Source organism: Mustela nivalis (assembly GCF_964662115.1).
Source record: "Mustela nivalis genome assembly, chromosome: 18".
Lineage (NCBI taxonomy): Eukaryota > Metazoa > Chordata > Mammalia > Carnivora > Mustelidae > Mustela > Mustela nivalis.
The window spans coordinates 26,678,742-26,692,850 of NC_139037.1; the positions used below are offsets into that span (position 1 = coordinate 26,678,742).

Consider the following 14,109-nt stretch of genomic DNA (forward strand, 5'->3'; position numbering starts at 1 on the left):
TGAGAAAGAACAAGTGCAGAGCCAAAGAGCATGAGCCGGGTGGGGGAGGGGCAGAGGGAAAGGTGGTAGCAGGCTCCTGGCTCAGCAGGGAGCTTGGCTGCAGGGCTAGACCCCAATCTGAGCAGAAGGCAGCCACTTAACCCACTAAGCCACCTAAGTAAACCATAAACCATATACTTTTATTTTATTTTATTTTAAGATTTTATTTATGTATTTGACAGACAGTGATCACAAGTAAGCAGAGAAGCAGGCAGAGAGAGAGAGGGGGAAGCAGGCTCCCTGCTGAGCAGAGAGCCCGATGCGATGCAGGACTCGACCCCAGGACCCTGAGATCACTACCTGAGCCGAAGGCAAAAGCTCAACCTCCTCAGCCACCCAGGCGTCCCAAACCACGGACTTTTAAACAACCAACAGAGCAAAAAAGAAACCACAAGGGAGTTAGAAAATATTCAGAGATAAATGAAATAACACAACACACAAAACTTATGGGACACAGCAAAAGCAATTATAAGGGGAAAATTTATTGTTGCAAATGCTTCTATTAAAAAACAAGGAAGGTCTCAAACCAACAGATTAACCTTACAATTTTAGGAAGTAGAAAGGTGGAACAAACTAAAACCAAGACCATCGGGAAAAAAAGGAAATGATAATTGTTAGAGCAGAAATAAACAGAGAACAGAAAAACAATAGAGAAAAATCAATGAAACCAAAATTGGTTCTAAAAATGATCAACAAAATCAATAAGCTTTTAGTTAGACAGACTAACAGAAAAAGAGAAAAGATTCAACTTAGTAAAATCAAAACTGAAAGTGTACCAGTTCTACAGAAATAATAAGGATTATGAGAGTATAATGAACAACTGTATGCCAACAAACTGGAAAACCTAGATAAAATGGAGAAATTTCTAGAAACACGCAACCTACCAAGACTACCTAAAAAATAATAGAATATCGAAACAGAGCTGTAGCTAAGAAGGAGATTAGATCAGTAATCCAAACTCTCCCAATGAAGAAATGCCCTGGACCTGATGGCTTCACTGGTGAATTCGATCACACATTTTTTTAAAAAAAGATTTTATTTATTTATTTGACAGACAGAGATCAGAAGTAGGCAGAGAGAGAGGAAAGGAAGCAGGCTCCCCACTGAGCAGAGAGTCTGATGCAGGGCTCGATCCCAGGACCCTGAGATCATGACCTGAGCTGAAGGCAGAGGCTTAACCCACTGAGCCACCCAGGCATCCCTCAATCACACATTTAAAGAAGAACTAATACCAGTTCTTCCCAAACTTTCCCAAAAATGAGATAGGAGGAAACACTTCCTAACTTACTCTATTAGGTCAACATAACCCTGATACCAAAGCCAGACAAAGGCACTTTAAGAAAACCACAGACTGGGGCGCCTGGATGGCTCAGTGGGCTCTCTGCTCAGCGGGGAGCCTGCTTTCCCCCTCTCTCTCTGCCTGCCTCCCTGCCTGCCTGTGATCTCTCTCTGTCTGTCAAATAAATAAATAAAATCTTAAAAAAAAAAAAGTTTAAAAAAAAAAGAAAAGAAAACCACAGACTAATATCACTTATGAACATTAATGTGAAAATCCTCAAAATTCTAGTAAATTGAATACAAAGCCTATTAAAAGGATCATACACTGGGGTGCCTGGGAGGCTCAGTCAGTTAAGCGTCTGACTCTTGATTATGGCTCAGGTCATGATCTCATGGGCTGTGAGATGGAGCCCCACACTGGGCTCTGCTGTCATCAGGGGGGCTGTTTGAGAGTCGCTCTCCTTCTCCCTCTGTCCCTCCTCGATGCTTACACTTGTGTGCATTCTCTTTCTCAAATAAATAAATACATACATAAGTAAATATTTTTTTTAAAAAAGAGGATTATATACCATAACCAAGCGGGACTCATTCCTGGAATGTAAGGATGGTTTACCGCATATAACGTGATCAGTGGAACACACCACACCAACAAAAGGAAGAGAAAAACACACATGATCATCTTGATTGATGCAGAAAACACATTTGGCAAAATTCAACACCCTTTCATATCTTAAAAACAACAACAACAAAAAAAACCCCTCAACCAAATAGGCATACAAGGAAACAATCTCCATTTAGAAAGCCAAGTATACAGACCCACAGCAAATAACATACCCAATGGTGGAAGACCGAAAGCTTTTTCTCCAGAATAAGGGACAACGCTGGGGGTCTGCTTTCCCCAATTCAATACAGTAGTGAAATTTTTAGCTAGAGCAATTAGGTAAGAAAAAGAAATAAAATGCATCTAAATCAGGACGGAAGAAGTAAAATTATCTGTTTGCAGATGATATACAATATATTTTTTTAAAGATTTTATTTATTTATTTGACAGACAGAGATCACAAGTAGGCAGAGAGGCAGACAGACAGAGAGGAGGAAGCAGGTTCCCCGCTGAGCAGAGAGCCCGATGTGGGGCTCCATCCCAGGACCCCGAGATCATGACCTGAGCCAGAGGCAGAGGCTTCACCCACTGAGGCACCCAGGTGCCCCTACAATATTCTTATATGTAGAAAAACTGCTAAAACTAATACAAGAATCTGGCAAAGTTGCAGTATACAAAGCCCACACACAAAAATCAGTTGTGTTTCTCTACAAAAAAGGAGGCCGAATCTGGAAGGTCAATTACAGAAATAATTCCACACACCATACATGAAAAAGGATAAAATAGGGGCACCCGGGTGGCTCAGTGGATTAAAGCCGCTGCCTTCAGCTCAGGTCATGATCTCAGGGTCCTGGGATCAAGCCCCGCATTGGGCTCTCTCTCAACAGGAAGCCTGCTTCCCCCCCTCTCTCTGTCTGCCTCTCTCTACTTGTGATCTCTCTCTCTCTCTGTGAAATAAATAAAACCCTTTTTTTAAAAAAAAAAAAAGGATAAAATGCTTAGAAATTACCAAGGAGGTGAAAAACGTGTACACTGAAAACTAAAAACATTGTCAAAAGAAATTAAAGGCATAAATAAATGGAAACACATGACAGATTCATGGATTGGAAGATTTAATACTGCTAAAATGTCAATATTAGCCATCCACAGATTCAACCTAATCCCTACCAAAGTCCCCATGATTTTTTTTTGCAGAAACAGAAAAACCCATCCTAAAGTTCATATGGAATCTCCAGAGACCCCCAAATATTCAAAAGAATCCTGAAAAAGAAGAACAAAACGGTAAGACCCATAATTCCCGATTTCGAGACTTACTACCAACTAAATCAAAACAGTGTCGAACGGGCATAAAAACAGACATAGAGATGACTCTTGAACAAGATGGGTTTGAACTGCGTGAGCCCATTTATACATGAATTTTTCCAAGAAATGCAGTACTGTAAATGTATTAGTGTATTTTCTCTTCCTTATGATTTTTTTTTTGAAGATTTTATTTATTTATTTGACAGAGAGAGAGATCACAAGTAGGCAGAGAGAGAGGGGGAAGCGGGCTCCCCGCTGAGCAGAGAGCCCGATGTGGGGCTTGATTCCAGGACCCTGAGATCATGACTTGAGTCGAAGGCAGAGGCTTTATCCCACTGAGCCACCCAGGCGCCCCCTCCCTTATGATTTTCTTAATAACATTTTTCCCAAGCTTCCTTTATTGTAAGACTATAGCATATAATACATAGAACATAGAAAGCATGAGTTAAATGACAGTTTCTATTATTGGTAGGGCTTCTGGTCAACTGTCTGCTATCAGTAAGTATGTATTTGAAAAGTCAAAAGTTATACATAGATTTTGACTCGGGGTCAGCGCTCCTAACCCCAACATTGTTCCAGGGTCGATGGTATATGGTATAGACCAATAGAATAGAAGAGAAAGCCCAGAAATAAACTCTTGCATATATGGCCAAATGATTTTTGACAAAGGTGCCAAGACCATTCAGTGAGGGAAAGGACAGTCTTTTACAGCCTTTTAATAAATGATGCTGGGCAAACTGGATATCTACATGCAAAAGAATGAATTCGGATCCTTACTTTACACTCTATTTAAAATTCACTCAAAATGGATCAAGAGGGGTGGTGCCTGGGTGGCTCAGTCATTAAGCATCGGCCTTCAGCTCAGGTCATGATCCCAGGGTCCTGGGATCGAGCCCCTCATTGGGCTCCCCACTTGGCCGGATGCCTGCTTCTCCCTCTCCCACTTCCCTTGCTTGTGTCCCCTTTCTCACTGTGTCTCGCTCTGTCAAATAAATAAAATCTTAAAAAAAAAAAAAAAAAAAGGATCAAGAGCCTAAGTATCAGACCCAAAACAATATGACTCTGAGGAGAAAACACAGGACAAAAGCTGAACCACAATGATTTGGCAATGATTGCCCCTTACCGAAAGGCACAGGTAATCACGTATATATACACATATACACATACAAATTGGACTTCATGAAAATCTTTAAAACTTTGAGTATCGAAAGACACTATCCACAGAGTAAAAAGGCAACCGACAGAATGGGAGAAGTTATTTGCAAAACACGTATTTGACAAGGAATTTATCATCGGAATACATAGAGAATGCCTAGAACTCAGTAACAAAACTAAATGCGTGGATCCGAACAACAAAGAGAACAACAACTCAATTCAAAACTGGGCAAAGGACTTGAAGAGACATTTCTCCAAAGAAGATGTAACAATGGACAATCAGCACATGAAAGATGCTCAGCATCACCCATCCTTAGGGAAATGCAAATCAAGACCACAATGAGGGGCCCCTGGGTGGTTCAGTCTGTTAAGCAGCTGACTTCGGCTCAGGTCATGATCCCAGATCTGGGGATCGAGCCCCACATCAGGCTCCCAGGTCAGCAGAGCTTCTGTTTCTCCCTCTCCCTCTGTCTCTTCCTTTACTCTGCACACATGTGCTCTCTCTCTCTCAAATAAATAAATAAAATCTTTTTTAAAAAACCGACTAGAATGAGACTGATACCACCTCACACCCATTAGGATGGCTACTACCAAAACAAAACAAAACAAAACAAAACAGAAAACAATAAATACCAGCAAAGATGTGGAGAAATCAGAACCCCTGTGTGCTGCTGGTGGGCATGGAAAAATAGTACAGCTGCTGTGGAAAACAGGATGGTGAGTCCACAAAACAATTAAAAATGGAATTACCATATGAACCAGCAGTTCCACTTCTGAGCATCCACTCAAAAGAACAGAAAGCAGTCTCCCAGGTTCACAGCAGCCTTATTTGCAATCACTAAAACACAGAGATAACCCGAGTACCCCTCAGTGGAGGAACGGAGAAGCGGGATGCGGTATATTCTTGCAATGGAATATTATTTAGCCTTGAGCAGGAAAAAAATCTTGCAACATACAACATGGCTAACCCTTGAGGGTGTTACACTAGAAGAAATGAGCCAGTCCCAAAAAGACAAAGGTGACATGCTTGCACTTACATGAGGCACACAGAGTATTATATCCACAGAGACAGAAGGTAGAATGGTGGTGGCCAGGGGCTGGGGAATGGGAGTTCTTGGACAGTGGGCATAGAGGTTCAATTGTACAGAATGAGAAGAACCCCGGGGGCGGGTAGTGGTGAGAGCTGCACAGCAGTGTGAAGGTGCCTATCATTCCTGAATATTTTAAGTGGTTAAAATGGTTAAGATAGTAAGTTTTATGCCATGTGCCTTTTTAACTTCGAACAAATAGAGTCTATATATATATTCCTTTAGAAGTCCACGTTGAGAAGAGAACCTAACCTAAGGAAACATTCCAGAATGTGAGCAAAGCTCTAGCTAGCGGGATGTCCGTGCCCGGTCTTTCCTGACACAGATAAACTGGCTCAGATACCAAGCCACCCGAAGTACCAGGGCCTCGGGAAGCTTAGCGTCGCCGGCTCCCGCCCCCACCCTCCGCCCAGGGCTGGAGAGGGGCTGTAGAGAGAGGGCTCCTCAAGTGGAGGGCTCCTGCAGCAAGCCCAGCCTTTTGCTCAATTACACGGAAAAATAAAAAATAAAAATAAACTTGCAATAAGCATTTTGAGCACAGAAGACCGGAAACAAAGTTTCCTCCTCCTCCTTTTTCTTGCCATTGTCTCTGCCTGGTTCCCTCTTCCTCCAGACATCATCATGGTCCACGGCCCCCTGCCTGGCACCCCCCTCAACTGTCCCAGTGCCCCTCGGGGGAAGTTCTGTGCCTCTCCGAACACAACCAGCCCTGCACCCACCGTGCACTTACCCCCTCGCCTAACTTGTGTTTCTTCACTGCAGTCACACGTCGTGTACTTGTTTGTTGTGCTTCTGTTGGCACATCGGTGAGACCTGTCCTGTTCTCAGCTCTAACCCAGTGCCCGGCGCAGGACCTGACATGTTCTGGAAACTCTTTGCGGGGGGTGGTGGTTAATGATCGCTGGGCGGAACCAGGCGGGAATCTCGGTGCAGTCAGTACTGAGCATCCTACCTCCCAGAAGTTTCTCTGTGTGGGGCGTGGGGGGGGGATGTCTCCTCCCTGCGTGGCCCTACCCACTCTCCACCTTCTCTCTCTCCTCCCTTCTCTTGGGAGCAAATACAGTACCGACCCCCAGCACCCCAACCCACACAGAGCCTGCCCTGTTGCTGCCCTGTCCTGGTCCCTCCTGACCACTTTGCACATGGCCCCCACCCACCCCGATCCTAATCAAGGTACTTTCCCAAAAGTACTTCCCTTCTTGAGAGAAATCTGGTGGGAAATGTGGAAAGAATTAAAATGTCACCTTCATATATATATATATATGTATTTTTTAATTATATATTATATTATATATTATATAAATAAATATTTATTTATGTTTTTATATACAAATATATATATTTTTAAAGTTCTTTCCACATTTTATACATATCTGTACCTATCTATCTCTATATATATAAATAAAACAGAGGAAACAGTCCATGCATAGTAGAAGAAAACAAGAACCACACTAAATGTTTAAAAGGCAAATATGGGTCCACCATTCTATGGACAACTATGCAGCCACTTAAAATGCCAATATACTCATGTTATAAAGAGTGAATTTCCAGGGCGCCTGGGTGGCTCAGTGGGTTGAGCCTCTGCCTTCGGCTCAGGTCATGGTCTCAGGGTCCTGGGATCGAACCCCACATCGGGCCTCTGCTCAGCAGGGAGCCTGCTTCCTTCCTCTCTCTCTGCCTGCCTCTCTGCCTACTTGTGATCTCTCTCTGTCAAATAAATAAAATCTTTAAAAAAAAAAAAAAAGAGTGAATTTCCTTAATATGCACAGTGATTGTACAACTAAATAGGAGAAAGACTAACAACCCAACAGAAAAGTGGGAAAAAGATATGAATAGACAGTCTTTGGAAAATGAACTGCAAGTGACCCTTAAATATTTGAAAAGATAAGAGAAATGGAGCGGGGAAGATACCGTTGTTCATCTCGCAGATCTGCAAATAGGGGAAAGTCTGATAACACACATGCTGGGGCGGGTGTGGGAAGTGGGTCCCCTCACACATAGCTGCTGGGAGGGCGAGTCAGTCCAACACATAAGGACGGTAATTTGCCATATTTATCAAAGTTCAAACTGCATATTTCTTTTTGACCTTGCAAATCCACTCCTGGATCTGTTCGTTTGTTCGTTCTTTCTTTCTAGATTTTATTTATTTATGAGAGAGAGCGAGAGAGCATGGAGAGAGTGCACGTGCAGGTGTGCAAGGCGTGGGGAGGGGCAGAGGGAGAAGCAGACTCCTTGTCGAGCAGGAAGCCCTATGAGGGACTCGATCCCAGCACCCTGAGATCAGGACCTGAGCCGAAAGCAGGGCTTAACGGAATCTTTTTCTCCAGTTTTTCTCTGTCCTCCTGAATGTTTTTCTTAAAGACTTATTCTCACATATGCAAACATGATACTGTTTGGGATAGCAAGAGAAACATTTAGGAAACAACCTAAATGCCCAATTTAACAGCAGTTAAATTAATGATGACACAACCGTATAATGAAATACTCTGTAGTTGTTTAAAAGGAAAAAGCAGGGGTGCCTGGGTGGCTCACTGGGGTAAAGCATCTGCTTTCGGCCCAGGTCATGATTTCAGGGTCCTGGGATCTAGCCCCGCATCAGGCTCCCTGCTTGGTGGGAAGCCTGCTTCTCTCTCTCCCACTCCCCCTGCTTGTGTTCCCTCTCTCGCCGTGTCTCTCTCTGTCAAATAGATAAAATCTTTAAAAAGAGAAAGAGAAAAAAAAAAGAAAAAGGCAGATTTTTTTTGGTTTTGATGTGGAAATTGTATTACATTTTGAAAAAAGATAAAAAATTGAATAAGAAATTGTATTACATTTTGAAAAAAGATAAAAAAGAACTATAGAGTATATCACCATTCGTAAGAAGGGGGATATATATACCCATATTTATATCTGTATCTATCTAGCCATCTCTCTATATCCATGTTTGTAAAGGCCCACCTGAATGATCTTTGTAAGGACACATGAGAACCTGGTAACACTGGTGCCTTCAGCGAGGGTAATCAGGTGGCTGGGAGACAGGAAGGCGGACACTTACTCTGCATCATAAACTCTTTGTATATCTTATATCATTTTACTTTATGAATATGTTAGCTATTAAAAATGAAATAATTTTTAAAATGATATAGGATGTACTTCCCTCTAATATATAATTCCATTTTATTCAGTTTAAAAAGTATAATTCCATTTTGGTTTTTATGTATGAGTCCACAGAAAAATATGAATATACAAACATAGAAAAAAACTGGAAATAAACCACAGTAGAAGCAGAGGTCATCCAAGGTCAAGTCAATGTTCCCTCAGGCTCTCTGAAGTTCTCCTTTGCTATATGTCAGAGGCATCTCAGATAGAGGGTCTGCTAAAAAACCTTTCTGGGGAAGACTCCTATGTCTAGAGAATTTATTGGAAGACTTTGGAGTGACCCACAGGTTGGAGCAGGAGTCCCATCACAGAGAGTCAGGCTTGAAACAAGCAAGATAAATGAGTGAACTCACGTTTCCCCATGACTCTCATCTCTCCATCCCAGGAAAATGACGGGTTTCATGCCCTGGTCAATCAGGGAGAAAAGATGACCACAAAACAGAAGAAGAGTCTGGGATCAGAGATGGCCAGAGGAACCAAGCTCACACCTACCTCTACCCTCCAGATTCACAGAGGGCTGAAGGACATGTGGGGCTTCCCAAAGGAACAGAATGGGGGTTCATGCACTTTACTCAGTCCTCAAGGACCCAAGAGCCTTCAGATAGCATATGGGTAATACAATCATGCCCAGTTTACAGGCAACAAGTCCTACATACAACCAAGCGCTTGCCTGCCCCATCCCTTCTGGTTTTAAGTACAGTGTGTGGCAAACACATGTTCTCCAGGGTGGCCACAGGGATCAAAAAACCTTCCCTTCTCCGCACAGCCTACACCGACAGCCAGACTGATCATTTTTCTTTCTTTCTTTTTTTTCTTTGCAAATCTTCTAGGTGTTTTCCTTGCAGAATGGGTTTCAGCCAAGGTAGACTTGGGGCTACTAGCCAATGCTCAAAAAATAGATTTGGCAAAGGACCCCAGTAGTTTATGTCCTCAGAACACTGATAAAAAGTTTTTACAAAGTATTGGCACTTGTGTTAATTTGCTTGAGCCTTAATGCAGCTCTGGAAAGCAGAAGCTAGGTTCTGGGCTGGTGAATTAGCTTCCTAGCTTGGTTACAGTTGTAACAAAGCACCCTCAGGGGGAGGAGCCTTCCTTGGCTTTTCTGGTTTCTGCTGGCAATTCTTGGGGTGTCCAGCCTTATAGAGGCATCAATTCTGGTCTCTGTCTCTGTTGTCACCTGGCTGTCATTTCATGGCATGTGTGCATCTTCATAAGCTGACCTCCTCTCTTTATAGGGACACCAGTCACACTGAATTAAGGACCCAGTTAACTCTGGTATGACTTCAGCTTAACTCATGACATCTGCTACTACCCTGTTTCCAAATCAAGTCACAACTCAGAGATACGGAGGGTAAGGACTTCAACATATCTTTCTCCAGGACACAGCTCAATTCATCACAGCTGGGAAAAGACACCCCAAGAAGTTCTGCAAAATTTTCCTTTGCGGGCGCAGTGGGCATGTGTGCTGGAGGAACAGAGAGACTGACCCAGCCCTGCAAACGTCCAGTCGGAGGCGCAAAGCTAGGCAACCTGTGAAAACTCTTCCAGAGCACTTTCCCTTCTGCGGGTCTGCCCTCACGGAGGACCCACTGCTCTCCACGCACTGAGGTGGACCAGGAACTGGGGCGTATCTCGTCCAACCTTGAGGCGCGCTCTGAAGGACATATTATCACCCCCAGCTCACAGATGAGAAACTGACCTCCTGAGGAAATCGACATGGTCATCCAGCAAACACCAGGTGCTGAGGGCCATGATCCCTCTGCTTCCCATACCAGGCACCGGCCAAGTCGTGTGCCGGGCTTTGGGGACAAGGCAGGTGGGCACGATCAGCAGCTTAGCAGCGGGAGACCAAGCCGAATGCTTTTCTGGACTTACTGCTTCTTAGAAGGAAAAGCAGTTTGGAGGGAGGAGGCTCTAGGCACTGGCCTGTGAGTATGGCCCACCTCCGGACACTCCCAGGTTTGGGAGGCTAGGAAGTGCTGGTTTCCCAACTGTTTTTAAAGTCTGCAAACCCCCAATCTTCTAAAAAGGAAATGGAAGAACCCCCAACTTATAAAACGGATGCAAACCAGGCTGAAGGCAAAGGACCTCGCTCAGACCTCCCTAAATGGCTGGCTCAGCAAACCCCAGGTCCTGACTTCCCAAGTGAGAAAAATGGCTGAAAACCACATAAAATGCCAAAAGCGGGTGCCTGGGTAGCTCAGTGGATAAAATGCCAAAAGCAAGTAACAAAATGACGCCCATGTTTTCACCCGATTATGAGGTTAAAACATTCATCGGGTATAGTCTGGGGGGTCTTGACATGAAGAAATTACTGTTCAACTGCTTCCAGTCTTCAGATGGTGCCGTGGGGTTTTTTTTGTTGTTGTTGTTTTAAAGATTCCTTATCTTTTAGTACATTCGGAGATATTTCAGTTAAATGCTATGATGTCTGTTGGCCATTTGTTTCAAAATGAGGTGTGGCAGAGATGAAAGTGGGCTGAGGAACGCTGGGTTTGAGTGATGGTTACATGGCGCTTCCTTACATCCAAACCAGCAAGCTGGCAGGCTCAACCTCACTAACTCCATTCCTTCTATCCTCATTGTCAATAATAATAATGATGATGATGATGATGATGATAATAATAGTAATAATAATAAAGCATGTTTAGGATTAAAAGCGTGAATTGTGCAGAATGAGTCGCGAGACTTTCGAAATGCCCTTTTTTTTTTTTTAATTATTATCGAGGTAGAGTTGCCTACAATGTTATATTAGTTTCAGGTGTAAAACAGCAAGGCCACAACTCCACACACGTCCAGCTATCGTCTACTAGGATACCCTTGCCTAGATTCCTTCTACTGTACACTCATCTCTCTGACTTACTTATTTCATAACTGAAAGTTTGCACCTCTTTTCTGTAAAGCACTTTACTGAGCTATGATGGACATGCAAAAAGCCCTGCGTGTTTAAGGTATACAACCTTTTGAGATTAGCGGTGAGCAAGCACCTGTGAAATCAGCACCACCATCTATGCCATAAGCCCGTCCATCACCTCCAAAAGTTTCTTCCGCCCTCTATTATTTGTGCGTGTTAACTCTAGGCTCGATGCGGTACAGATCTCTAGGAATGATCTGTGTAGCCAACAAAGTTTGTACCTCTTGATCCCTTTTACCTATCTCGCCCCTATCCCTGCTAATTCTTTAAAAAGCAATTAAAAAGAGTTAAAGTTCCAGGAGCTTTGGGAGGTTGGGGAGAAAGGGGAGCGCAGCCGGGTACCCCGCCCCTCAGCTCGGGTGACCCCGACTTGCCTCCCTCTGCGGCTCCCACCTCTGCCCCCAAACTCCGCCGGGCAGCGGGCGCCCCATCTGTCCACCGGTCCGTCAGTCCCTGCAGCCTGCCACCGGGCCACCCAGCCGGCGGCCGGCGGAGCACCCCCCCCCCCACCCCCGCCCAGCACCCTCAGGCACCCCCGGCCCGGTGCTCCCCACGCAGCTCGCCCGCAGCCCCGGGGCTCGCTCTCCACTCACCGGGCGCGCTCCTGCCCCGCCGCGCTGCGCACGAAACTGAAAGCGGGCGGAAAGCACCCGGGCTGGTGCTGGGAGCCGGTGGCCGCTGCCGAGAAATCACGTGGATTCCAAGTGCAGCCGTCGGCGGGGGCGCGGGCCGGGCGGTGGCGCACCGTGGCTCCCGCGCTCTGCATGCGGTTCGCCCCGACCCAGGCACGGCCCCCGCAGGTGACACGGAGGCAGGAGGGCCGCGCGTGGGGGACATCAGGGTGCCCCAGGAGGACCCTGGGCTGAGCTCCCCTCTCCCGGCCCATGGGGACACTAAGGAGGCGGGGACAGGGTGGGAAAGACGATCGCTGTGCAGAAGGAGACAGAACTCAGGGGCCCGGCTCCTGTCCTGCGGTGCTCTCCAGACTGAAAGGAGGGGTGAAGGGGGTAACAGCAATAATTGGTCTTACTGAGCCTTCGGTTCTCTGACCCGGTGCCAGGACACTATCTCGGAAAGTTTCTAATCCTCAAAATAACCCTAAAATGCAGACGCAAGCATGGCTCCATTTTACAGATGAGCAAACTTAGCCAGGCGAACGAGTTTGCCCCAGTCACAAAGGCAGAGAAGAGGAAGAGAGGAACCAAGAGCGCTGGTGGGTCAGAAGGAAGATGAGGCTCCCCGGGGAGGGGCTCTGCAGCCCTCCTGAGCAAGGACTGGTCCAACTATTCTCTCAAAGCTCCACTATAAGCTCCTGGCTCTTCTGCACCCCTCCTGGGACAGGGAGCTCCCCTTCTTCTGCTGGGGACACATCTGTCCTGGGGACAAGTCAGCCTGCTAGGAAGGTCTTCCACTGACCTCCCTGGGCTGGCTTGCACTCTCCACTCACTTCCGTCCCATGTGAGTACGAAGGCACTGCAGGATAGCGGTCACATCAGTGTCAGACAGCCCTGGACTGAAGTCCTGCTCTGCAGCTACTGGCCTTTACTCGGGCCACCTTGACCCTGCTAAAGGCCCTGCCTGCCAGTCCCCAGAAGAGGTCCTGGTCAGCTTAGTGAGTGTCCCACCCTTGCTTTGGGTCCCAAGGGATAAAGAGAAACAAGCCCAAGAGAGGGGTACCTGGGTGGCTCAGTCAGTTCAGCATCCACCTTTGGCTCAGGTCATGAACCCAGGGGCTGGGGATCGAGCCGCCCCCCCGCCCAGGCTCCCTGCTCAGAGGGGTTCTGCTTCTCCTTCTGCCATGCTTTCTTTCCTTCAAAATAAATAAATAAATAAAATCTTTTAAAAAACAAAAAACAAGCCCAAGAGAGCACTTGGAGGGGCTAGAACAGGGCTCAGAAGTGGGTGGCTTCCCATGAAATGGTCCCAAAGGTGAAGGGGCAGCTCTCTTGCCTCCGAGCCAGCAAAATCCAGGCTAGGCCCTTTGGGCACATTCCTGATGTGAGCACTGATCTCTTCTCTCCCCCCCCCCCCACTCTTTGTTCTCAGTGCTACAGCAGCCTCCATTCAGTTCCTTTTTCTTTTTTTCTTTTTTGGGAGGGGAAGGGCAGAGAGAGAGAGAGAGGAGGGAGAAATAGAACAAGCAGGCCTCACCCGCCAGTATGGAGCGCAACACAGGGCTTGATCCCATGACCCAAGCCTAAATAAAGAGTCAGATGCTCCACTGACTGAGCCACCCAGGTGTCTCCCTCCATTGTTTCTTGAATCTGTCATGATTGTGTCTTTCTGCCCCAGGGACTTTGCACATGTTCGGGTCTTCCTCTTTCCCCATCCCATTCGGCCAGTGTGGTAAGAGGGGTTTTCTCCACGCATCCTTTGTGGAGCCTGGTGTCTTCCAAGGCTGGGATGATAGAAATCTTTTGTATTATGGCCTGAGGGTAGGAGGAAAACCTGCTCTGAGCAGGCGGTTTGGCCGAAAATCTGCTTATGAGAAATGTCTCTTCCATGTTAAAGCCTGATTGGCCTTTTAGGGGCCCCCTCCTCCTCTTCTACCAGAAAGCAGACCTCTGTGAGGGCCCCTTGTGATCCCTGCTATC

General features: G+C 46.0%; 1 protein-coding gene across 8 annotated transcripts in view; it reads right to left on the bottom strand.

Moving 5' to 3' along the window:
• LOC309853896 (protein NLRC5-like) overlaps nt 1-14,109 on the bottom strand; it is a 94,899-nt gene that overhangs the window by 61,464 nt on the left and 19,326 nt on the right. For 2 of the 8 annotated variants that reach the window (XM_082712490.1, XM_082712491.1), the window contains exon 1: nt 12,109-12,195. The exons of 1 other annotated variant lie outside the window; for it this stretch is intronic. The gene's annotated coding sequence lies outside the window, so the exon portion shown is untranslated. Of the gene's footprint in view, nt 1-5,125; nt 5,248-6,193; nt 6,338-8,954; nt 9,008-12,108; nt 12,240-14,109 lie in introns of those variants that run through there. 5 more of the 8 variants (XM_082712492.1, XM_082712498.1, XM_082712499.1 and 2 more) reach the window with 5 other exon arrangements.